At 37.9% G+C, this 26,366-nt stretch overlaps 1 long non-coding RNA gene and 1 pseudogene across 1 annotated transcript; one reads left to right on the top strand and one right to left on the bottom strand.

The window, feature by feature from the left end:
- Positions 1-1,597: 1,597 nt before the first annotated feature.
- LOC109491504 lies at positions 1,598-20,218 on the bottom strand. The gene is made up of 2 exons (XR_006585496.1): positions 19,969-20,218; positions 1,598-1,819 (listed from the first exon to the last, which is right to left on the bottom strand). It is a non-coding gene; the product is annotated as an uncharacterized LOC109491504 (long non-coding RNA).
- Positions 20,219-24,414: 4,196 nt separating this feature from the next.
- On the top strand, positions 24,415-25,512 carry LOC123380056 (annotated as a pseudogene).
- Positions 25,513-26,366: the final 854 nt, after the last annotated feature.

Below are 26,366 nucleotides of genomic sequence, written 5' to 3'. Positions count from 1 at the left end.
GAGAGCGGGAGACACAGAATCCGAAGCAGGCTCCAGGCTCCGAGCTGTCAGCACAGAGCCTGTTTTGGGGCCCGAGCTCACATAACTGTGAGATCATGACCTGAGCCGAAGTCAGATGCTCAACCGACTGAGACACCCAGGAGCCACAATACAGGATTTTTTAAAGTTTGTTTGTTTGTTTGTTTGTTTGTTTATTGCCCTAGCAGAGGACGGGCAGAGACAAAGGGAGAGAGAGAATCTGAAGCAGGTTCCCTGCTGTCAGCACAGAGCCTCAGGTGGGGCTCAAACCTATGAACTGAGGAGAGAACCTGACCTGAACTGAAATCAAGAGTTGGGTGCTTAACTGACTGAGCCACCCAGGTGCCCCTTGAACACAGGATTTAAAAAATGTTTATATATTTATTTTGAGAGGGGGCGGGGAGGGGCAGAGTGAGAGAGCATCCCAAGCAGGGTCTATGCCTTCAGTGCTGAACCAACACAGGGCTCGATCTTACAAACCATGAGATCATGACCTGAGCCAAAACCAAGAGCCAGACACTTAACCAACTGAGCCACCCAGGGGCCCAATTGTTTTTTTGAAGATGGGATTTTTGATGTACAGTCAATATATTTAACTTGGTGGGCCCAGCTCAGCAAAGTTGCCCATTTTTTCGTGTCACACTCTTCTACAGAACATTAAAGTATTTTAATTAGATGTTCCCAGAGTAAACTTCAGTTCCTATACTTGGAGTCGCTTATTCTGTTTTACTGAATTAAGTGTCTATTGTATGTGTTTTGAAAACTTGAACCAGTGACTGTACCAATGATTTGGTGTAGGCTTTTTAAGTGTAAGCCCATTTCAGAAGTGAATAAGCTTGGCTGTGGAGGAAGAGTATTGAGCTTCTTAGCAGGTTGCAAGGGCTGATGGTAGAGTGCTGGACCTCTAGAATTCAGTTTCTGGTGCCAGGTTCAGAGCTCTCTGAACCTATGCTAAGAAAGAGTTCCATCTGTAGAAGCACTGGGCAAAGGTAAAACTTGGTGTTTTCATTTTGTCACATTTTTCTTAATGAAAATGGAAATAGAGATGTTGTTAAATAACTACATTTACCAAACAGTTCTTTTTTTGGGGATTTAACTCAGCAGGGAATCTATTATAGTTTCCCCTTTCTAGGTCAAAAAGAAATATTCCAACAGCGCTCAGGAGATTTTGAAGTATGCATCACAACTCCCAAAAGGAATTATAAAATCAGAAGTGGGGTTGCTTAACTAATGATTAGAGTGAGGAAATGCTACTCCTATTCTAACAAGCTTTGGTATTAACTTGACATGTGTCTCACTTAGGTCGGTAGAGTTGGTGCTGCAGAATTAGTTTTTGGCAATATGCAATATGCTCTATGATGCTTAAAGGAAAGATTGGTGTTGACTGTGTCGAGAGCAGCATCAAGGGTCTTGCTGGCATAGAGCCGTAGGGTGGAATGAGGACACATATGCTCTGTGGGGATAAAGATGGTCCCTGACAAATATTGAAATAATGTGACCGCTACATGGTAATTACTTTGCAATTTTTGCCTCTGAATGGAGCTTCTTGTTAAACAAGAAAAGATAAAATATCCAAACATGAAACTGCTTAAGAATTTAACTAAAACTCCAGTGAGAAATAGAAACACAAGCAGGATGACAATGATTATTCAGAGTGGTGACTGTCACCCAGTTTCCTGATGATTATGTGTATTCATGTTGAAGTTCATGTTGAAGGAGATTTCATGCTGAAGGAGATTTGTGCTCCTTGAAATACAGCAACCAGGAAAGACCACTCCATTGGATCCAGCTCTAATCATTTCTAGAACATTAATCACAGACCAAGTCAAACATTTATTCACAGCAAACTATTAATTGATATTTTCTACAGGATTACTTTTTTGAGCTTTTTAATTATATATATATATATATATATATATATATATATATATATATATGCACACACACATACATACATATATGATGAAATAAATAGCAATCTTTATTTGGGATAGAAAGGATGATATATTAGTCAACATCTCATTTGTTCTACAGTTATTTCCTTCTTTGAGTCCGTGTTTTAGGTCACCATGCATATGTGGGTATGGTAAAGCCAAACCCTCAACTCACGTTAAATTCAATCAATAATTAACAGTTTAGTTTTTTCCTGTAGTAATTGTTCCATTTAAGACTAATGTTTTATTTAACCAAGGTTAGTATTATTACCCTTAATGGATATGTATGATATTGAGCAATTTGTTTAACCCTATTAAGCTTTAGAATTTTTTCAGTTATAAAAGGGATGATAAAATAGTAACAGAAATATAGTCGGCCTCACAAAGTTGTACTGGGTGGTAGGAGATAGTATCCACGAAGTGTTAAACACAGGACTGGCACATAATAAACATTCAATAAATGAATTATATTGATATTATTAATGATGTAGTAAAACTGAGGATGTGTGTGTGTGTGTGTGTGTGTTTGCGCACGCGCGCGTGCACACATTTGAATGTATGTGTGTTTTGCCTACAAAAGCTTGTTTGTCTATTTTTCCTTAGGTTTGGTGCTTTAAAACAAAACCTCTTGGAATTTCTAAAAACACATAAGGAACAGACTTCACTGAACAAACATTGTCTTTAGAATTACAGTAGTATGGAAGCATGTTATGAATATTTAGCGTGGATTATTTGAAAATAACAATGTGAGAACTTCTATTAAAAATCTTGGTTTGGGGGCACCTGGGTGGCTCAGTCTGTTAAGCATCCAACTTTGGCTCACATCATTATCTCATGGCTCATGAGTTTGAGCCCCACGTTGGGCTTTGTGCTGACAGCTTGGAGCCTGAAGCCTGCTTTGGATTCTGTCTCCCTCTCCCTCTGTTCCTCCCCTGTTTGTGCTCTCTCTCTCTCTCTCTCAGATATAAATAAAAAATTTTTTAAATAAAAAAAGCCCTGCTCCAAAACATGAATAGAGGTCAACTAAAGCAGCTAGAATATATGACTCCATACCTGTTCTATTTTTAATGAGTTCTTAATATGGAAACCTTTGAAGGAGAGTTTCTTCTCCAACAGAAAAGATGTATAGATATTACATTGGATTTAAAAATTATTTTTCTGTAGTGCCTGGCTAGCTTAGGTGGTGGAGCATGTGACTCTTGATCTTGGGGTTGTAAGTTCAAGCCCTACTTTGGGTATAGAGATTACTTAAGAATAAAATCTTAAAAAAGAATGAAAATTCTCTTTTCTAAAATGATTCTTCTATATTATCGCATTAGTAAGGTCTTCAAAAATACCTTTTTAAAAAAATTTCTAGCTTCAAATGATAAACACCATTTAAAAAATATTCCTTTTAGGGGCACCTGGGTGGCTCAGCCAGGTAAGCGGCCAACTTTGGCTCAGGTCATGATCTCGTGGTCTGTGAGTTCGAGTCCCATGTCAGGCTCTGTGCTGACAGCTCAGAGCCTGGAGCCTGCTTTGGGTTCTGTGTCTTCCTCTCTCTCTCTGCCGCTCCCCGCCTCAAGCTCTGTCTCTGTCTTAAAAATAAATAAATGTTAAAATTTTTTTTTAAAAAATTCCTTTTATTGCGGTATAATTGACCTATATAACATTATATTAGTTTCAGATGTAGTTTCAGATACAATGTAATGATTCAAAATCTGCATATTTTGTGACATGATCACCACAATAAGTCTAGTTAACATCCATCATCATCCATAGTTATGGATTTTTTTCTTGTGTTGAAAAATTTTAAGATTTATTCTCTTAGGAACTTTCAAGTATGTAATAAATACAGTCTTTATTTGTTGTTTGTTTCAATTTTTATTTAAATTTGAGTGAGTTAACATATAATGTGATATTAATTTCAAGTCTAGAATTTAGTGATTCATCACTTACATATAATACCCAGTGCTCATCCCACCAAGTGCCCTCCTTAATGCCCATCACCCAAGTAGCCCATCCCCCCACCCACCACCCTTCCAGCAACCCTCTGTTTGTTTGTTCTCTATAGTTAAGAGTCTCTTGGGGCGCCTGGGTGGCGCAGTTGGTTAAGCGTCCGACTTCAGCCAGGTCACGATCTCGCGGTCTGTGAGTTCGAGCCCCGCGTCAGGCTCTGGGCTGATGGCTCGGAGCCTGGAGCCTGTTTCCGATTCTGTGTCTCCCTCTCTCTCTGCCCCTCCCCCGTTCATGCTCTGTCTCTCTCTGTCCCAAAAATACATAAAAAACGTTGAAAAAAAAAATTAAAAAAAAAAAAGAGTCTCTTTTATAGTTTCTCTCTCTCTCTTTTTTTTTCTTTCCCCTATGTTCGTCTGTTTTGCTTCTTAAATTCCACATATGAATGAAATCATATAGTATTTTTCTCTGGCTGACTTATTTTGTATTATGCTACATATATAGAGAGCATAATACACTCTAGCTCGATCCACGTCATTACAAATGGTAACATTTCATTATTTTTTATGACTAGTATTCCATTATATATAGATAGATATAGATATAGGTATAGGTATAGATATAGATATAGATATAGATACACACACACACCCACACACACACACCCCACATCTTCTTTATACATTCATCAGTTGATGGACGACATTTGGGCTCCTTCCATAATTTGACAATTGTTGATAATGCTGCTATAAACATTGGGGTGCATGTGCCCATTTGAATCAGTGCTTTTGTATCCTTTGGGTAATGCCTAGCAGTGCAATTGCTTGGTAGTTCTATTTTTAACCGTTTTTAAAAATTGAAAAAAAATTTATATTAGAGAGAGAGAGAGAGAGAGAGAGAGAGTGTGTGTGTGTGTGTGTGTGTGTGTGTGAATGGGAGAAAGGGGCAGAGGGAGAGAGAGTGCGAATCTCAAGCAGGTTCCATGCTCAGTGCGGAGGATAATGACCTAAGTTGAAATGAAGTCAGATGCTCCACCCAGGCACCCCTCTTTTTATCTTTTTGAGGAACCACGATACTGTTCTCCAGAGTGGTTGCCCAGGTTGCCTTCCCACCAACAGTGTAAGAGAGTTCCCCTTTCTTTTTTTTTTTTTTTAATTTTTTTTTTCAACGTTTATTTATTTTTGGGACAGAGAGAGACAGAGCATGAATGGGGGAGGGGCAGAGAGAGAGGGAGACACAGAATCGGAAACAGGCTCCAGGCTCTGAGCCATCATCCCAGAGACCGACGCGGGGCTCGAACTCCCTGACCACGAGATTGTGACCTGGCTGAAGTCCGATGCTTAACCGACTGCACCACCCAGGCGCCCCGAGAGTTCCCTTTTCTATTCATCCTTGCTAACATCTGTTGTTTCTTGTGTTGTTAATTTTAGTCATTCTAACAGGTGTGAGATGATATCTCATTGTAGTTTTGATTTGCATTTTCCTGATGATGAATGATGTTGAACATCTTTTCGTGTGTCTGTTAGCTATCTGTATGTCTTCTTTAGAAAAATGTCTGTTCATGTCTCCTGGGTCTTGACTCTATTTTTTGTTTTTTTGGGTGTTGAGTTTGCTAAATTCTTTATAGATTTTGGATACTAACCCCTTATCAGATATGTCATTTGCAAATACCTTCTCCCATTCCAGACATTCCCTTTTAGTTTTGTTGTGCGGAAGCTTTTTGTCTTGATGAAGTCCCCATAGTTCATTTGTGCTTTTGTTTCCCTTGCCTCCAGAGCCATGTCTAGTAAGAAGTTGCTATGGCTGATGTCAAGGAGGTTGCTGCCTGTGTTCTTCTCTACAATTTTGATGGTTTCCTAGCTCACGCTCAGGTCTTTCATCTATTTTGAGTTTATTTTTGTGTGTAGTGTAAGAAAGTGGTCCGGATTCATTCTTTCCATGTTGCTGTCCAGTTTACCAACACCATTTGTTGAAGAGACTGTTTTTTTCCCTTTGGATATTCTTTCCTGCTTGGTCAAAGACTAGTTGACCCTAGTTGTGGGTCTGTTTCTGGATTTTCTATTCTATTCCATTGATCTGAGTGTCTGTTTTGTGCCAGTGCCTACTATCTTGATGATTATAGCTTTGTAATGTAGCTTGAAGTCTGGAATTTTGATGCCTCCAGCTTTGCTTTTTCTTTTTCAAGATTGCTTTGGCTGTTTGGGGTCTTTTGTGGTTCCATACATATTTTAGGATTGTTTGTTTTAGCTCTGTGAAAAATGCTGGTGTAATTTTGATGGGGATTGCATTGAATGTGTAGATTGCTTTTGGTAGTATAGACAATACTTGTTCTTCTGATCCATGAGCATAGATAGAATGGTTTTCCATTTCTTTGTGTCATTTCAGTTCCTTTCATATGTCTTCTCTAGTGTTCAGAGTACAGATCTTTTACCTCTTTGATAAGGTTTATTCCTAGGTATTTTATGGTTTTGGTGCAATTGTGAATGGGATCAATTCCTTGATTTCTTTTTCTGCTGCTTCAGTATTGGTGTAGTCACCATGCTGTACATTATATCTTCATGACTTATTCATTTTAAAACTGGAAGTTTGTACCATTTGACAACCATCACCCATTTCCCACACCCTACCTGTGGCAACCACCAGTCTGTTCTCTGTATCTATGAACTTGGTTTTGTATTTAGGTTCAGCATAGAAGTAAGATCATACAGTGTGTGTCTTTCTTTGACTTACTTCACATAGCATAGTGCCTTCAAGTTGCATCCATGTTGTTGCAAATGGCAAGATTTCATTCTTGTCTTTACAGCCGCATAATACTCCTGTGTGTGTATATCACGTTTTCTTTATCCATTCATCTATCTTTATTTATTTATTTATTTATTTATTTATTTATTTATTTATTTCTATATATATAATTCTATATACATATTCTATATAGTCTGTATATATTCTATATATATAATATATATTTTAATTCTATATATATTATATATATATTATTTTAATTCTATAGTTTTTAGCGTATAGATTTTTCATCTCTTTGGTTAGATTTATTCCTAGGTATTTTATGGGTTTGGGTGCAATTGAAAATGGGGTCGATTCCTTGATTTTTCTTTCTGTTGCTTTATTGTTGGTGTATAGAAATGCAACCGATTTCTGTGCATTGATTTTATAACCTGAGACTTTGCTGAATTCATGGGTCAGTTCTAGCAGCTTTTTGATGGAAAGTTTTGGGTTTTCCATATACAGTATCATGTCATCTGTGAAGAGTGAATGTTTGACCTCCTCCTGGCCGACTTGGATGCCTTTTTATTTCTTTGTGTTGTCTGATTGCTGAGGCTAAGACTTCCAATACTATGTTGAATAACAGTGGCAAGAGTGGATATCTCTGTCTTGTTCCTGACCTTAGGGGGAAAGCTCTCAGTTTTTCCCCATTGAGGATGATATTAGTGTTGGGTCTTTCATATATGGCTTTTATGATATAGAGGTATGATCCTTCTATCCCTACTTTCCTGAGAGGTTTTATTAGGAAAGGATGCTGTGTTTTGTCAAATGCTTTCTCTGCATCTATTGAGAGGATCATGTGGTTCTTGTCCTTACTTTTATTCATGTGATGAATCACATTGATTGTTTTGCAGATATTGAACCAGCCCTGCATCTCAGGTATAAATCCCACTTGGTTGTGGTGAGTAATTTTTTTAATGTATTGTTGGATCCGGTTGGCTAATACCTTGTTGAGGATTTTTACATTCATGTTCATCAGGAAAATTGGTCTATACTTTTCCTTTTTAGTAGAGTCTTTGTCTGGTTTTGGAATCAAGGTAATGCTGGCTTCATAGAAAGAATTAATAGGTGTTAATTCTTCCTTAAATGTTTGGTAGAATTCCCCTGGAAAGCCATCTGGCCCTGGACTCTTGTGTTTGGGGGAGATTTTTGATTACTAATTCGATTTCTTTATGGGTTATGAGTCTGTTCAAATTTTCTATTTCTTTCTGTTTTAGTTTTGGTAGTTTATATGTTTCTAGGAATTTGTTCTTTTCTTCCAGATAGCCCAATTTATTGGCATATAATTGCTCATAATATTCTCTTATTACTGTTTGTATTTCTGCTGTGTTGGTTGTGATCTCTCCTCTTTCACTCTTGATTTTATTTATTTGTGTCCTTTCCTTTTTCTTTTTGATCAAACTGGCTAGTGGTTTATCAATTTTGTTAATTCTTTCAAAGAACCAGCTTCTGGTTTCATTGATCTGTTCTACTGGGTTTTTTTTTGTTTCAATAGTATTGATTTCTGCTCTAATTGTTATTATTTCCTGTCTGCTGCTGGTATTGGGTTTTATTTGCTGTTCTTTTTCCAGCTCTTTAAGGTGTAAGGTTAGGTTGTGTGTCTGAGACCTTTCTTCCTTCTTTAGGAAGGCCTGGGTTGCTGTATACTTTCCTCTTATGACTGCTTTTGCTGCGTCCCAGAGGTTTTGGGCTATGGTATTATCATTTTCATTGGCTTCCATGAATTTTTAAATTTCCTTTTTAACTTCTGGGTTAGGCCATTCATTCTTTAGTAGGTGTTCTTTAGTCTCCAAGTATTTACCTCTCCAAATTTTTTCTTGTGGTTAATTTCAAGTTTCATAGCGTTGTGGTCTGAAAATATGCGCTATAAGATCCCCATCTTTTTGTACTTGTTGAGGTCTGATTTGTGTCCCAGTATGTGATATTCTGGAGAACGTTCCATGTGCACTGGAGAAGAATGCATATTCTGCTGCTTTAGGATGAAATGTTCTGAATATACCTGTTAAGTCCATCTGCTCCATTGTGTCATTCAAAGCCACTGCTCCATTGTGTCATTCAAAGCCACTGTTACCTTGTTGATTTTCTGTTTAGATGATTGTCCACTGTTGTAAATGGGGTGTTGAAGTCCCCTACTATTATGGTGTTATTATCAATGAGTTTCTTTGTTTGTGATTAATTGATTTATATATTTCGGTGCTTCCACATTTGGAGTGTAAATGTTTACAATTGTTAGGTCTTCTTGGTGGATAGACCCCTTAATTATGATATAATGTCCTTCTTCATCACTTGTCTTTATTTTAACGTCTAGATTATCTGATATAAGTATGGCCACTCCAGCTTTCTTTTCTCAATGATTAGCATGATAGATGATTCTCCATCCCCTTATTTTCAATCTGAAGGTGTCTTTAGGTCTAAAGTGGGTCTCTTATAACAGCATACAGATGGATCTTGTTTTCTTATCCATTCTGTTATCCTATGTCTTTTGATTGGACCATTTAGTCCATTGATGTTTAGAGTGAGTACCAAAAGATAAGAATTTATTGTAGAATTGGAGTTTCTGGTAGCATCATTGCTAGTCTTTGTTGCTTTTGGTCTTTTTTTTTTCCATCTTTTCTCCCCCAGAGAGTCCCCCTTAAAATTTCATGCAGGGCTAGTTTAGTGGTCACAAACTCCTTTAATTTTTTTTTTTTTTTGTCTGGGAAACTTTTTTTTTTAAATACATGAAATTTATTGTCAATTTGGTTTCCATACAATACCCAGTGCTCATCCCAAAAGGTGCCCTCCTCAATACCCATCACCCACCCTCCCCTCCCTCCAACCCCCCACCCCCATCAGCCCTCAGTTTGTTCTCAGTTTTTAAGAGTCTCTTATGCTTTGGCTCTCTCCCACTCTAACCTCTTTTTTTTTTCCTTCCCCTCCCCCATGTGTTCCTGTTAAGTTTCTCAGGATCCACATAAGAGTGAACACATATGGTATCTGTCTTTCTCTGTATGGCTTATTTCACTTAGCATAACACTCTCCAGTTCCATCCACGTTGCTATAAAGGGCCACATTTCATTCTTTCTCATTGCCACATAGTACTCCATTGTGTATGTAAACCACAATTTCTTTATCCATTCATCCGTTGATGGACATTTAGGCTCTTTCCATAATTTGGCTATTGTTGAGAGTGCTGCTATAAACATTGGTGTACAAGTGCCCCTATGCATCAGTACTCCTGTATCCCTTGGGTAAATTCCTAGCAGTGCTACTGCTGGGTCATAGGGTAGGTCTATTTTTAATTTTTTGAGGAACCTCCACACTGTTTTCCAGAGTGGCTGCACCAGTTTGCATTCCCACCAACAGTGCAAGAGGGTTCCCGTTTCTCCACATCCTCGCCAGCATCTACAGTCTCCTGATTTGTTCATTTTGGCCACTCTGACTGGCATGAGGTGATATCTGAGTGTGGTTTTGATTTGTATTTCCCTGATGAGCGACGTTGAGCATCTTTTCATGTGCCTGTTGGCCATCCGGATGTCTTCTTTAGAGAAGTGTCTATTCATGTTTTCTGCCCATTTCTTCACTGGATTATTTGTTTTTCAGGTGTGGAGTTTGGTGAGCTCTTTATAGATTTTGGATACTAGCCCTTTGTCTGATATGTCATTTCCAAATATCTTTTTGTCTGGGAAACTTTTAATCTCTCCTTCTATTTTGAATGATAGCCTTGGTGGATAAAGAATTCTTGGCTGCATATTTTTCCGATTCAGCACATTGAGTATATCCTGCCACTCCTTTCCAGCCTACCATGTTTCTGTGGATAGGTCTGATGCAAACCTGATCTGTCTTCCCTTGTAGCTTAAGGACTTTTGTTCTTTTGCTGCTTTCATGATTCTCTCATTGCCCGAGTATTTTGTGATATGCCTTGTTGATGGTTGATTTTGTTGAATCTAATGGGAGTCCTCTGTGCTTCCTAGATTTTGATGTCTGTGTCTTTTCCCAGGTTAGGAAAGGTTTCTACTATGATTTGCTCACATAACCCTTCTACCCCTATTTCTCTCTCTTCATCTTCTGGGACCCTCTATGATTCTGATGTTGTTCTTTTTAATGAGTCACTGATTTTTCTAATTCTTAAATTGTGCTCTTTTGCCTTAATCTCCCTCTTTTTTTCTTTTTTCTTTTTGCTTCATTGTTCTCTATAAATTAATCCTGTATACTGCTGATTTGCTGCTCTGCCTCATCCCTCCTTGCCGCCGTGTCATTCATTTGAGATTGCAGTTCAGTTATAGCATTTTTTATTTCATCCTGACTAGCTTTTACTTCTTTTACCTCCTCAGAAAGAGATTCTAATCTATTTTCGACCCTAGCTAGTATTCTTATTGTGATTCTAAATTCTATCTACTATTGTAGATAATGCTGCTATAAATATCGTGCTGCATGAATCCCTTTAAATTAGTGTTTTTGTATTCTTTGGGTAAATACCTAGTAGTACAATTGCTGGATCTTTGAGCAGTTCTATTTTTAACTTTTTGAGGAACATCCATGCTGTTTTCCATAGTGGCTGCACCAATTTACATTTCTTTTTTTTAAAATTTTTACATGTTTATTCATTTTTGAGAGACAGAGAGATTGAGAGAGAGAGAGAGAGAGAGAGAGAGAGAGAGACAGAGCATGAGTGGGAGAGGGGCAGAGAGACAGGGAGATACAGAAACCAAAGCAGGCTTAGGGTCTGAGCTATCAGCACAGAGCCCAATACGGGGCGTGAACTTACCAATTATGAGATTATGACCTGAACCGAAGTCAGACACTTAACTGACTGAGCCACCCAGGTGCCCCACCAATTTACATTTCTAAAGACAGTGCACAAGAGTTCCCTTTTCTCCACATATTCTCTGACACTGTCATTTCTTGTCTTTTTGTTACTAGCCATTCTAACAGGTTAAGGTGATATCTTGTTGTGGTTTTGATTTGCATTTCCCAGATTATTAATGACGTTGAGCATGTCTTCATGTACCTCTTAGCCATATGTATGTCTTCTCTGGAAAAGTGTCTATTCAGATCCTCTGCTTGTTTTTTAATCAAATTGATTTTTGCTATTGAGTTGTATGCGTTTTTAAAAAATATTTTTATATATTTTATTAACCCCTATTCAGATATGTGATTCACAAATATAATCTCTCATTCAGTAGATTGCCTTTTCAGTTTGTTGATGATTTTCTTTGCTGTGCAGAAACTTTTCAGTTTCATGAAGTCCCACTTGTTTATTTTTGTTTTTGTTGCCTATGCTTCTGGTGTGAAATAAAATAAAAAACCTCACCAATAACAATGTCAAGGAGCTTACCATGTATTTTTTTCTGGGAGCTTTTTGGTAAAAAAAATTTTTTTAATGTTTATTTATTTTTGAGAGAGAGAGAGACAGAGTGTGAGCAGAGGAGGGGCAGAGAGAGAGGGAGACACAGAATCGAAGCAGGGTCCAAGATCCTGAGCTGTCAGCATAGAGCCCGACGTGGGGCTCAAACCCAAGAACTGTGAGATCATGACCTGAATTGAAGTTGGACACTTAACCTACTGAGCCACCCAGGCGCCCCTCTGGGAGCTTTTCGATTTTGGGTCTTATATTCAAGTCATTAATCTACTTTGAATTGATTTTTGTGAATGGACGCCCATAGACGTGAGATATCTTTCCATTTATGTCTTTATTTTAGTTTCATTTATCCATGTCTTACAGTTTTCAGTTTACTGGTCTTTCACCTCCTTGGTTAAATTTATTCTTCGGTTTTTTTATTCTTTCTGTTACCATTTTAAATGGGATTGCTTTCTTATTTTCTGTTTCTGATAGTTTGTTATTAATGTATAGAAATGCAACAGATTTCTGTATATTTATTTGTATCTTGCAGCTTTACTGAATTCATTTATTAGTTCTACTAGTTTTTTCGTGGATTCTTTAGGGTTATATATATATAGTATCATGTCATATGCAGATAGTAACACTTTTACTTCTTTTCCAATTTGGATGCCTTTTATTTCCCTTTCTTGCCTAATTGCTCTGGCTAGGACTTCCAGTACTATGTTGAATAAAACTGACAAGAATGGACATACTTATCTTGTTTCTGATCTTAGAGGTAAAACTTCCAGCTTTTGAGTAGATATTAGCTGTGAGCCTTTCATATATGGTCTTTATTATGTTGAGGTATGTTCCCTTTATACTCACTTTATGGATATTTTTATAAAGAATGGATGTTGAATTTTGTCAGATGCTTTTTCTGCTTATATGGAGATGAGTATATAATTTTTTATCTTTCATGTTGTTTATTATGTGTATCACATTGATTGATATTGGATGTTGAACCATCCTTGCATCTCTGGAATAAATCCCACTTGATTATGACATATGCTCCTTTTAAAGTTTACTTGAATTCAGTTGGCTAATATTTTTTTTGAAGATTTTTGCATTTGTGCTCACCAGAGATATTGGCCTGTAATTTTCCTTTCTTGTGGTGTCTTTGTCTCGTTTTGATGTCAAGGTAATGCCTCATAAAATGAGTTTGGAAATTTTCTCTCTTCTTTTTTGAAAGAATTTGAAAAGGATTGGTGTTCATTATTCTTTGAATGTTTGATAGAATTTACCAGTGAAGCTGTCTGGTTCTGGACTTTGGTTTGTAGGGAATTTTTAAATTACTGATACTATCTCCTTACTAGTTTGATCTCTTCTGCTTTTCTGTTTATCGTGGTTCAGTCTTGGAAGGTTGTATGTCTCTAGGAATTTACCCATTTCTTCTAGATTGTCCAATTTGTTGGCATATAAATGTTTGTAGTAGTCTCTTATGATCCTTTGTATTGCTGTGGTATCAGTTGGAAATTCCCCTTTAATTTCTGATTTTGTTTATTTCAGCTCTCTCTATTTCTTGGTGAGTCTAGCTAAAGGTTTGTAAATTTATCTTTTAAAAAAACCAGGTCTTGATTTTATTGATCTTTTCTATTGTCCTTTTAGTATATATTTAATTTATTTCTGCCCTGGTCTTTGTTATTTCCTGCCTTCTACTAACTTTGGGCATTGTTCTTTTTCTAGTTATTTTAGGTGTAAAGTTAGGTTGTTTGAGATTTTTCTTGTTTCTTGAGGTACATCAGATCACTATGAACTTTCCTCCTAGAACTGCTTTTTCTGTGTCCCATAAGTCTAGCATGTTGTATTTCCCTTCTTGTTTGTCTCAAGGTATTCTTTGCTTTCACTTTTGATTTCTTCATTGACCCACTGGCTGTTTGATAATAGCTTGTTGTTTAGTCCACACATATTTGTGAATTTTCCTGTTTTCTTCTGGAAATTGTTTTCTAGTTTCATACCCATGTTGTCAGAAAAGATGCTTGAAGTGAGTCTTTTTAAATTTGTTAAGATTTATTTTGTAGCCTAACATAGGATCTGTTCTGGATAATGTTCCATGTGGACTTGAGAAGAATGTGCATTCTGCTGTTTTTGGATGGAATGTTCTGTGTATATTTGTTAAGTCCATCTGGTCTAATGTGTCATTTAAAGCTGATGTTTTCATGGCACCTGGACAGCTCAGTTGGTTGAGCATTGGACTTCAGCTCAGGTCATGGATCTCACAGTTCATGAATTTGAGCCCAGAACTGGCTCTCTTCTGTCAGCACAGAGCCTGCTTTGGATCCTCTGTCTCCTTCTCTTTGCCTCTCCCCTGCTTGCACTCTCTCAAAAATAAAGAAAAAAACATTAAAAAAAAAGCTGATGATTTCTGATTGACTTTTGTCAGTATGATCTATCCATTCATGTGCATGCGGTATTAAAGCCCCTTACTACTGTATTGCTATTTCTCCCTTTAGTTCTATTAATATTTCCTTTGTGCATTTAGGTGTTTCTAATGGGTGGTGCACAAATATTTACAAATGTTGGATTGACCCCTTTATCATTATGTGATACCCTTCTTTGTCTCCTTATTACACTCTTTGTTTCAAAATCTATTTGTCTGCTCGAATTATAGCTACCCCAGCTTTTGTTTTGGTTTCCTTTTGCATGTAATATCTTTCCCCATCACTTCACGTTCAGTCTGTGTGTCCTTACATCTGAAGTGAGTCTCTTATAGGCAGCATATAGATGGGTCTTTTTTTAAAATCATTTCAGCCACTTTATGTCTTTAGATTGGAGAATGGAGTCCATTTACATTAAAGTAATTATTGATAGGTGTACGCTTACTGCCATTTTGTTAATTGTTTTCTAGCTATTTTTGTAGTTTCTCTCTGTGCCTTTCTTTTTTTTCTTACTCCTTTTATAGTTTGATGATTTTCTTTAGTGTTATGCTTTTATTTCTTTCTCTTTAACTTTTGTGTATTTACTGTAGGTTTTTGCTTTGTGGTTACCAAGTGGCTCATATATAGCAACTTATTTATAGACAGTGTATCTTTGGTTGATAACAACTTAAGTTTGATCCATTCTAAGGCTCAACATTTTTACTCCCTCCACCATGCTTTGTTTTTGATGGCACATTTTATACATTTTTATCTTGTGTATCTCTTAACTAATTATTGTAATCATAGTTATTTTTAGTACTTTTGTCTTTTAACCTTCCTACTAGCTTTATAAGTGACCTGAGACCTCAGAGATCTCAGGAAAAGTTTAGAGTCAGCCCTTAGATGTGTGTTTAATTAAAAGCTGCCCTTCATGCTGCAGCTATGATGATGAGCCAATTGGCTTCTTTCACAGAAAAATTGAGCTCCTTAGTCTGTTGTCTCTTACTCAGCCTTGGGTGGGTAGCTGTTTATGAGTGCCTTCCTCATTGGTTAAAATTCTGTGTGACCCATGAGTATAAGCCCCATGGGGCCCAGAAATGTAAGCCCCCTGTCCTCCAGAACCAGGCAATCAAGGGATAGCCCCTGTGTGGCAGCTGCAAAAGCTGGGTCACCAGATGTAAACCCCAGGGACCCAGTTGTGTATATCTGGAAGATACTGGCACTCTGAAGTGTGGCAGAAGGAGAGTGCAAAGATGGTATCTACCTTAAAAATTGGGGGTGGGGAGGAAAGGGAAAAAAAAGAAAAAGGGGAAAAGGAAATTTAAAAAAAAAAGCTGATGACCCTTGGCTTTACCAAGGCAGAGGAAGAGGACATATGGTATGGGTCCACCAGATGGAGCATAAAGTGGCCCCTGAAGGAAAGGGAAAAAAAAAAAAAAGAAGGTGCCTGTTAGCTTTAGCAAGGCAGAGGGAGAACATGAAGATAGTGCCCACTGGCCTCTGATCTTGGAGAGTATCCTATCAGGCCCCTGCCCAGTGCTTTAAAGTTAGGAAAGGAATCTTTCACATAAAGTGTGGGCACTTTTCAAAGGGCTGCTTCTGTGTGGGGCCTTGGGGTGGGTGAGTCTGCATGTGGGCTCTGTAAGAGACGTTCCTCAGTTCACCACATCCTGTGGGTCTTAAGGACACAAGCCTTGTTGGTCTTCAAAGCCAGATGTTTGGAGGCTCATCTTTCAGGTGTCAGTCTTAAAAGTTGTGGTACCTGGGGGCACCTGGGTGGCTCAGTTGATTAAGCATCTGACTTTGGCCCAGGTCATGACCTCATAGTTCTCGTGGGTTTGAGCCCTGCATTGGGCTCTGTGCTGACAGCTTGGAGCCTGGAGTCTGCTTCCGATTCTGTGTCTCCCTCCCTCTCTATCTCTCAAAAAATAAATAAATGTAAAAATAAAAAAAAATTTTAAAGTTGGGGAACCTGATGTGGGGCACAAACCCTTTCCTCTTCAGGTTTTGAGTTCCCTTTGGGTTGTGGGGGCAGGGTTTATGGCGATTGTGTCTCGGCTTCTACCTGCTTCAATGTGGTTTTCATCTCATTTGCTCAATATGAAAGGGTTATTCACAGTTTCTAGAGGGTTTTTTTTGGAGGATTTTTTTTCTGTAGATAGCTGTAAATTTGGGGTGTCAATGGGAAGAGGTGAGTTTAGGATCTGGCTAAGTCACCATCTTGAATCAGAACCTTGATGAATAGAGGCACCTGTTTGTCTCAATTGGTTAAGCATCCAGTTTGGCTCAGGTCATGGTATCATGGTTTGTGAGTGTGCAGAGCCCACTTTTGATCCTCTGTCTCCCTCTCTCTGCCCCTCCCCAACTAGTGCTCTCTTTCTCAAAAATAAATAAACTTAAAAAAAAAAGAACCTTGATAAACATTATTATGAAAATATTTTTCCATTGTCCTAGGCTTAACAATTTTTATACTCTACACATTTCAAAAATGACCTTCATTAAAGTTGCACTTACATTACAGGTAAAAAAAAATTCTTTTTTTTTTTTAATTTACATCCAAGTTAGTTATCATATAGTGCAATAATGATTGCAGGAGTAGAATCCAGTGATTCATCCCTTATGTATAACACACAGTGCTCATCCAAACAAGTGTCTTCCTTAATGCCCTTTGCCCATTTAGCCCATCTGCCAGCCACAACCCCTCCAGCAACCCTCAGTTTGTTCTCTGTATTTAAGAGTCTCTCATGTTTTGTATCCCTCCCTGTTTTTATGTTATTTTTGCTTCCCTTCCCTTATGTTCATCTGTTTTGTATCTTAAATTCCATGAGTGAAGTCATATATTTATCTTTCTCTAACTAATTTTGCTTAGCATAATACATTCTAGTTCCATCCACATTGTTGCAAATGGCAAGATTGCATTCATTTTTTTATTAAAAACATTTTATTAATGTTTATTCATTTTTGAGACACACACCATGAGTGCGGGATGGGCAGAGAGAGAGGGGAAGACACAGAATCTGAAGCAGGCTCTAGGCTCTAAGGTGTCATCACAGAGCCTGATGTGGGATTCGAACCCACAAACCCTGAGGTCATGACCTGAGCCAAAGTTGGACACGCAACTGACTGAGCCGCCCGGGCACCCTGGCAAGATTTCATTCTTTTTGATTGCTGAGTAATACTCCACTGTGTGTGTGCGTGTGCGTGTGTGTGTGTGTGTGTGTGTGTGTGTGAATACATAACATCTTCTTTATCCATTCAACTTTTGATAGACATTTGGGCTCTTTCCATACTTTGGCTATTGTCAATAGTGCTGCTATAAACATTGGGGTGCAAAATTCTTTATTTTATCAACAAGATTTAAAGATGCTAGCTTGGCAGTGACCAAAGCCTTGTCTCTTGATGGAATTATAACAAGGACCTCACCCTCCTACAGTCAAATCTTCATTCATCAAGGGGTTTTGGGCTAGGGGAGCAAGTTGTAACAAAATACGCTTTGTTTTAGAATTATTCTTTTTTTTTTTTTTTTTAAATTTTTTTTAAGTTTATTTATTTTTGAGACAGAGAGACACAGAGCATGAACGGGGGAGGGGCAGAGAGAGAGGGAGACACAGAATCGGAAGCAGGCTCCAGGCTCTGAGCCATCAGCCCAGAGCCTGACGCGGGGCTCGAACTCACAGACCGAGAGATCGTGACCTGGCTGAAGTCGGACGCTTAACCGACTGAGCCACCCAGGCGCCCCTGTTTTAGAATTATTCTTGGTCACACATAAAGGAGACCAGAAACAGGAAGATAGATACTCAGATGGTCTCTGGGTCTTTTTGGCTTCCATTTATGTGCCATTCATTCATTTAGGTTTTAAGCAATACGTGGCCTATTTGCTATTTGCTGGGAGCTTGAGGTCCAGTGGTGACAAAAACAGTCTCTCACTGGATACTCTGGGCATTTGGAGTCTAGGGAGAATACTAGTAGTAATAATACAAATTGTGTGAGTCAATGTAAGATTGTAGGCATGAGAAGAGTTACATGAGAAGGACTCCTGATATAATGAGAACCTAGACAAGGGAGCCTTAACCTGGCCAGGGAAGTCAGGAAAACTTTCTTGGGGAGAAGCCATTTGAGCTGAAGCCTGAAAGGATGAGATGGAATTCCAAGATGGAAAGGCCTTTTGGTAAGATGGAATTTAGTGAGTGTGAAAGGCTTGAGAGAAGGAAGCAGTGGCTCAATTGTTGAGGAACAATGTGTAACTAGAAAAGGCTGGAGAAGTGGGCAGAAGCCAGAGCATTGCAGGCTTTATAGACTGTGTTGAAGAGTTTCCCTCTTTTTTTAAACAGATTAAAAAAAATTTGTTTAATGTTTGTTTATTTTTGAGAGAAAGAGACAGCGTGTGAGTGGAGGAGGGGCAGAGAGAGAGAGGGAGACACAGAATCCGAAGCAGGCTTCAGGCTGTGAGCTCTCAGCACAGAGCCTGACATGGGGCTCCAACCCACGAGCTGTGAGATCATGACCTGAGATGAAGTTGGACATTGAACTGACTGAGACACCCAGATGCCCTGAATAGATTTTTTAAAGTTTATTTTGAGAGAGAGAGCGTGCAAACAGGGGAGGGGCAGAGAGAGAGGGAGAAAGAGAATCCCAAGCAGGCTTCATGCTGTCAGTGCAGAGCCCAATGTGGGGCTTGATCCCATGAACTGTGAGATCATGACCTGAGCTGAAATCAAGAGTCAGACACTTAACTGACTGAGCCACCCAGGAGCCCTGAAGAGTTTCCCTCTTTATCCCCAAAGTAATGAGAAGCCTTTAGAGGGTTTTGACTAAGTGGTATGACATGATCAGATTTGCATTTTGAAAAGATGCCCATTCTGGCTGTGGGTACAGAATGGATTATAGGGGACAAAAGTGGTTCAGGGGATATTCTTTAGAAGGCTACTTATAAATGCACACACATAAAAATGATAGTGGCTTGAACTGCATCATGGAGGACATGGAGAGGAGTGGCCATGTTTAAGAAGACTTGGATGTGGAGGGTGGGAGAGAGGGAGGCCTAGCTTTCTGAATTAGAAGACTGTAGAGATGGGCATGCCACTTGCTGAGTTAGGGAGCAATAAAAGGTGAAAGACCTGTTTTTCAGGAAATGATCATGAGGTTTTTGTGTTTGTTATGCTGAGTTTGAACTTTATCTGAGGGTGCTGAGAAGGGCTCTCAAGTAAGCTTTTGGGTATTGGTGTCTGTCTACCCAGGGCTTCCCCCCATAGGCTGCCACTATGTCAGGGGCACATTTTAATTCCCTTAACAAACTTTAGTAGGAACCTGCCTTGGGTTTAGACCCTAGACCTGCATTCTCTGGCCCTGGCCTCCTCGAAGAAATTGCACTGGTCTGTGAAGCCTGTTACAATAGGCCTTCCTCCCCACACAGAACTATCTTGAGCCTCAGCCAGGTAGCATGGTATCTTCTTTCCTCTGCCTTGAGCTACAGGTGGAAGTGACTCCTGGAAGTAGTTTCTTCATCTCAAGTCCATTTCTTTCCATTGTGTCGGAACTATACTCACCAGCAGGTTATTAGGTGTGGTTCTATTTATCTACTCACCTGTGAATATGAACCTCTTTGAGGGGACTTTAGTGGTGAGCCCTATTCCAAGGGGTCTATCAGTTCTGCTTGCTTCTCAGCTGCCTCTAGCACAAACTTTTTGTCTCGTTCTGTTTTAGCTGGAACAACTTGTTAAAACCCATGGTAAATTCCTGTTTCTTGTCAGGAATTTCTATAGTTTTCAGTTTATGGGTAGAACAAAGAATATTGATAGGTCTTGAGCTTGCTTACTTTACATAGTTCTGTTTGATAACTTGGCACCCAGGTAACAACCTTAAAGAGAATTCTAGAATCCTGTAACTTCAACTTTAGATAGAAAAATACTTGACAAATGTAATAATAATTACAGATCATTCCTTCCCAAAAGAGCAGGATCATTTTCAGTATATAAATGTCTATTTTTAATGATTGATTGATTTACTGATTCACTTATTTAACAAAGATTTCCTGGGCCTGTTCTCAGAGTTTGAATTAGATGGAAGAATTCCTTGTACATCTTTTATTTAGGAATTGACTAAAGAAATCTCTGGTGTCCAATTAACACAGGGAAAATAAATTGTTCAAATGCTCTCGGTGGCAATAGAGTTAATTAATTTTGACCTGATTTTTCAAAAACTTAATTCTCAAAAATCCCCCACGAAAGACAAAAAACACTTATTCATTTGCCAAAAGCGCCTTACTGATTTATTTCTCAACATCCCACTCCTGGTCATTAAAAATGCTGACTGAAATGTTTAAAAACCTGTAAGCTTCATTCACAATTCTGTGTGAATCTACCTTGTCATAAGATTTTTATTTTTATCTACCTTAAGTTTAGGCTGCAGAGATAAGTTGGCTTACTGTGTCAACTTTTAATTATCATAGATATAAGTTTCCTTGACATATAATATAATTTATCTGCATTTTATCTCAAATATACCTGCAATAAGAAAATGAGATACTTCTTGGTGTTTTCCAAATATCACTGGGAATTATATAAGAGATGAAGAACATGGTTTTTCTGTTTGCTGTATGAGGAAACTGAGTCACAGAGCAGTTAAATACTATTAAAGATCATCCAATATCTATGGCTGAAGAAAATAATAAATTATCTGGTAGGAAATAAAATGTTTCAAATGGATACAGCTACCTCTAGTCAAGCTCCATGAACTCTTTCATGATGACTCATTCCATTAATACTTTTTCCTCGTTTTGAGTCCCCTTCACATATTAAAAATCATGGTCATTCTTATATTGTCAATTTTTGTTCAAATGTTGTTTATAATTATTTAAAATTGCTTTTCATCTATGTGTGGTTTTGATCATAGATTGTGGCTGCTAGAGGAGGGGGCAAACTTTTATTTATTTAATTTTAAATCTCCTTAGAATATAGGGTACAAAGATCAGTGTATAATCAGAGGTCAGTAGATTTTAGTTGATTGTAGCTCTGTTTTTTCTATCTTGTATTGTTTTGACTGAAAAGTTTCTGGAGTTTCTGACAAGACTCTGCTGATTGGTGGTCATGAAAGTAACCCATAACCAGAGAGGTTCCCTGTTTGAGTCTTACACTCTGTCATATCTATGGGCAGATGCTATGAAGAGAAGAAAACTATTTAGGCTGAGCATTTGAAAAGCCTATTATGTAAAGGTTTTGCCAGTGTGTCAGAACTTTGTCCATCTGTTTATTTACTCCTTAAAAAGCACAGACTGGGAATTTTGAGTACTGGGTCAAATTTCCTCCAGCTATGAGAATATGTATAGAAACATTTTCTAATGTTTCCTAAACATTTTCTAATGAGTGATACAAATACTTCTCACCCAACTAATAGGCTTTCATGTTAGTCCATAAACTTACAAAGATAATTGAATGTTGAGAAATTCCAGTAGTATAACTGAAAAAAAAATCCAAAGACTTGATTTAAAAAAATTCTTGCCATCATGGGAATTTTCTATTTTTATTTCTGCAAGTAAGTATTTCAGTTTATGTTCCAGTTTATGAGCAGTCAGATGTTGAAATATTAGTCCCAAGTCAAGGTCAAACATCTCAGACAAAGAATAACATTTCTCTAAAGTACAATACTTCTGTGTAGTTGGAGTGCATATTTCATGAGCAGAACTCATTGATCTGATTCTATCATAATCACAAAACTCAGGCTTCTTTTGAAGTGATAGTGATAATGCGCTCTAACAAGTATGGAGCCATCTGTGATCCACATTTTTAGACATTACCTCATTTGGCCTTCATAATGGCTCTATTAGTTGGGTAGAGGAGTCGTTATGATTATTAATGTGCACATTTGAAAATGAGGATCTCAAAGCCATGGTCAAACCAGTTATCGTCCAAGGTACAAGCTGGTATATAGTGGTGGGGAGAGGCATTTAATTAAGTGCTTATCATGTATTAGAATGACCAACAGACCAACAAACATTAAATTTTTATATAGAGTATATAGGTTAAGAACATGGTAGAGAGTATATAGGTTAAGAACATGGGTTCTGGGTTCAAATCTTGGTTTTATCACTTACTAATCCTATGACATTGGGTAAATATAAACTTTCTCAGAAAATAATCTTAAAAGTGGAGAAACCGCTATCACCTGTTTCCTAGAAAATTAAATCAGTTAAGGGATCTAAGCTCTTGTCTTATTATCTGGCATACACAAAAAACTCAATAAATAAAACTCTTAGCATTAATCCAACTAAACCACACACACACACATACGCCACACACACACACACACACACACACACACACACACGACACACACATTACCACCAACAACCCTATGAATGGAACAACATTTATATATTCTTTCTTCATAATCACTCTTTGGATGATCTCATCCAGTTTTATGACTCTGAATACTATTAATTCATTGATGACTTCCAAATGTATCTGCGCTTCTTCTCTGAACTTGTACATACAATTGCCAACTTGAGATCTTCTGGATGTCTAAGAGCATCTAAAATGTAATGTACCCCAAAGTGAGCTCATCCAGTATCTCCTGCAATTTTCTCCATCTTGGGTAATGGTTAACTCCATTCTTCCAATTGCTCAGGCCACAAATCTTAGTGTCCTTCTTAACTTCTCCTAACATTCCTTATGTCTCTTTTATACTACACACTGGGTCCAGAAATAAATTATGTTGCTTCTACCTTCAAAATACACCCAGAATATTATCACTTTTCACTACTCCCTACTTATCACTATATAACATATGAGGCATTATACTATTTCATCTTGTTTAGTGTCTGCTTTCCCTGTTAGAAGGAAAGCTTCATGAGGGTAAAGAATTTTTTCACTTTATGTATAAACTCACTGTGCTTAAAACAGTCCCTGGCACATAACAGGTACTCAACAAATTATTTGATGAATGAATGAATGAATGAATGAATGAATACTTATTTAATACATGAAGAAACTGAGCTTCACAGAAGCTGATTAACTTACCCAAGGACAGGAGTGGGTAAGTAATGGCACCTAGGTTTATGTGGCTCTAAAACCCACATTTACAAGTACTACACATTTTGTCAGGGTTAACTTCTAGATATTGGTGATAACCTAGATGTGTCTTCAGGTACATGTTAATTAGTGATGTCTTAGTTTGTTCTTGGGAAATAAAGATTTCTTATAATAAAATCAGCCAATGTTTTAAAAAAAATTTTTTTTTTTTTGAGAGAGAGAGAGAGAGAGAGAGAGAGAGAGAGACAGAATCCCAAGCAGGCTCTGTAGTCAGTGCAGAGCCTGATACAGGGCTTGAACTCACAAACCATGAGATCATGACATGAGCCGAAATTGAGTTGGATGCTTAACGGATTGAGCTACCCAGGTGCCCTGCAGGCAGTGCTTTAAAAAAATGCTTTTCAAGGGTAAGTGCTTGCTGGCCTGAGCACAGAGAGGGAAGTAAGGCTTGGGAGGACGGGAGGAGGGACTTTTGGTCTGCCTACTTGGCTTTTCCCTTCCTGGCCTGAGTCCTCAGATTCCTGAAAGCACTCCTTGCTCAGGCTGGGGAGGTGTCCCTTGTTTTCCTCACCCTCTTTCTCTTTCCCTCCTGTTTCTTTCCATCATGTCTTTTCACTCATCCCCTTCTCCCTTCATACCTTTCCTTCTCTTTTGAACTCTGTCTCTATCCTTATTCCTTATTTTGTGAGACTCCCCCTCACTCTCTTATGAATGTCAGTACTGTCTACTAGGGCACAAAATTTAAAATTCATTACACAAAATGTAAACCCTGGCCCCTGAAACCCTGAAATTTCACATAAGTAAATTATCTTAAATTAGTATTAAATAACCTTGGGTTAGGCAAAGATTTTGTAAAGATACAAATAGCAATTATCATAAAAGCTATGGTTGATAAATTAGACTTCATTAAAATAAGAAAAATTATATTCATCAAAAACACTGAAAAGTGAGAATGCAAGCCACAGACAAGAAGGAGATATTTCAAAAGGTTTATATTCAGCACATGTAAAAAATCCTACAAATCAATAATAAAAAGACAATGTAATTAAAAATGGAAAAAGCCTTGAACAGATACTTCACCAAAGAGTATATTCAAATGACCATTAAGTGTATGAAAAGTTCCCAACATAATTTTTCATCAGGGAAATATAAATTAAAACCAAAATGAGATCACACAGCACATCTCCCAGAATGACTAAAATTAAAAAGACCTTCAATACTAAGTATTGATGAGGATATGAAGTAATTAGAATTGTCATACATTGGTGGTAGGTATGTAAATAGATAAAACCACTGTGAAAAGCTAAACATGGCCTTTATGTGGGCCCATAATTCCATTATTGGGTCAAGAAAAATGCGATTATATGTTCACCAAAGTCATGGGCAAGAATGTCCATAGTAGCTGTAAGAAAAGAAACCTGGGAACAGCTCTTATGTCCATCAACAAGGGAATGGATAAGTAAATGTGGTGTATTTATACAATGCAATGTACACAATTTATACAATGCAATGGCACTACAATAAAAAGAATGGACTCCAATCCCGCAGAACACCATGAGTGAATCTCATAGAAAGTTGTTAAGCAAGAGAAGCCAGACACAAAAGGATGCATATACACTTTATAATTCCCTTTATATGATGTCCCAAAACAAGCAAAACTAATCAATGGAGACAGAAGTCAGAATAGTGATGATCGGCACTTGTGTGCTGGATTGCCAAGATGTCGTTCCCCAAGTACCAGCCATCACGCCTGGCCACCCTATCCTCCACCCTCAACCCAGCCGAATACAACATATCTATGGAAGGCGCAAGCCAAGCGTTTGACCACAAGAACCCGACTTAAACGGGAGTACCTGCTTCAACACAATGACCCCAGCCGCTGAGGGCTCATCGAAGATCCTGCCTTGAATCGTGGGACCTATGCAAGATCAGCAAATATCTATCCGAATTACAGACCTACTCCCAAGACCTTATTCTTAGGAGCTCTGTTTGGAATTGGGCCCCTCTTCTTCTGGTATTATGTTTTCAAAACTGACAGAGATAGGAAAGAAAAACTGATCCAGGAAAGAAAATCGGATTGAACATTTAACATTTCAAATTAAGTCTGGCAAGGATGACTTTGTGTATTATTGTTTAAATAAATCTTCTATTAATCATTAAAAAAAAAGAATAGTAACGATCTCTGCAGGAGTCTGCTGACTAGGAAGGGGCACCTTCTAAGTATTAAAAATGTTCTAAATCTTAATCTGGATGGTGTTGCACAGGTGCATATGAATATAAGCAATGATCAATATGTATATTTATGATTTGTGCACTTTTTGTATGTTACACCTAAATTTAAAAGTAACATCTTCCCTCCTAGGTATTTACCACAGAGAGATTTATACATAAATATTCATAGTGGCTTTAGTCATGATAACCCCAAACTGGAAATTACCCAAATGTTAATCAACATTTGAATGAATGAACAAACTATAGTACATTCATACAACCGGCTTTTTCAGCAATAAAAAGAATTGAATGACTGATAAATACAACAACATAGATAAATCTCAAAATCATTACATTGAGTGAAAGAAGCCAGAGAAAAAAGACTACATATTATATGATTACATTGATATAAACTCCTAGAAAATGAAAATGAATTTATAGCAACAGAAGTAAATTGGTTGGTTGATTGAGTAGAGGGAGGGACTGACTGAAAAGGGAGATGGGGAAAACTTGGGTAGGAGAAGGAAATGTTCTGTATCTTGAAGTGTCAATGGTTTCCAGACGCATACATGTCTCAAAATGCAAATTGTACCTCTTGAAGGGATGCAGTTCATTTTCCATAAATTATACTTCAGTAAAGGGGTAAAAAATAATATATATCAAATTAAGCATACTCATTGGCTTGGACTTGACTGAAAAGGTGTAGAGGGCACTAGTTACATAAACTTCAGTTTCCTTCCTAGGA

Source organism: Felis catus, chromosome C2 (assembly GCF_018350175.1).
Source record: "Felis catus isolate Fca126 chromosome C2, F.catus_Fca126_mat1.0, whole genome shotgun sequence".
In the NCBI taxonomy this organism is placed as follows: domain Eukaryota; kingdom Metazoa; phylum Chordata; class Mammalia; order Carnivora; family Felidae; genus Felis; species Felis catus.
Note: the sequence above shows the minus strand (reverse complement) of the source record. Positions and strands in the feature narration are given on the sequence as shown.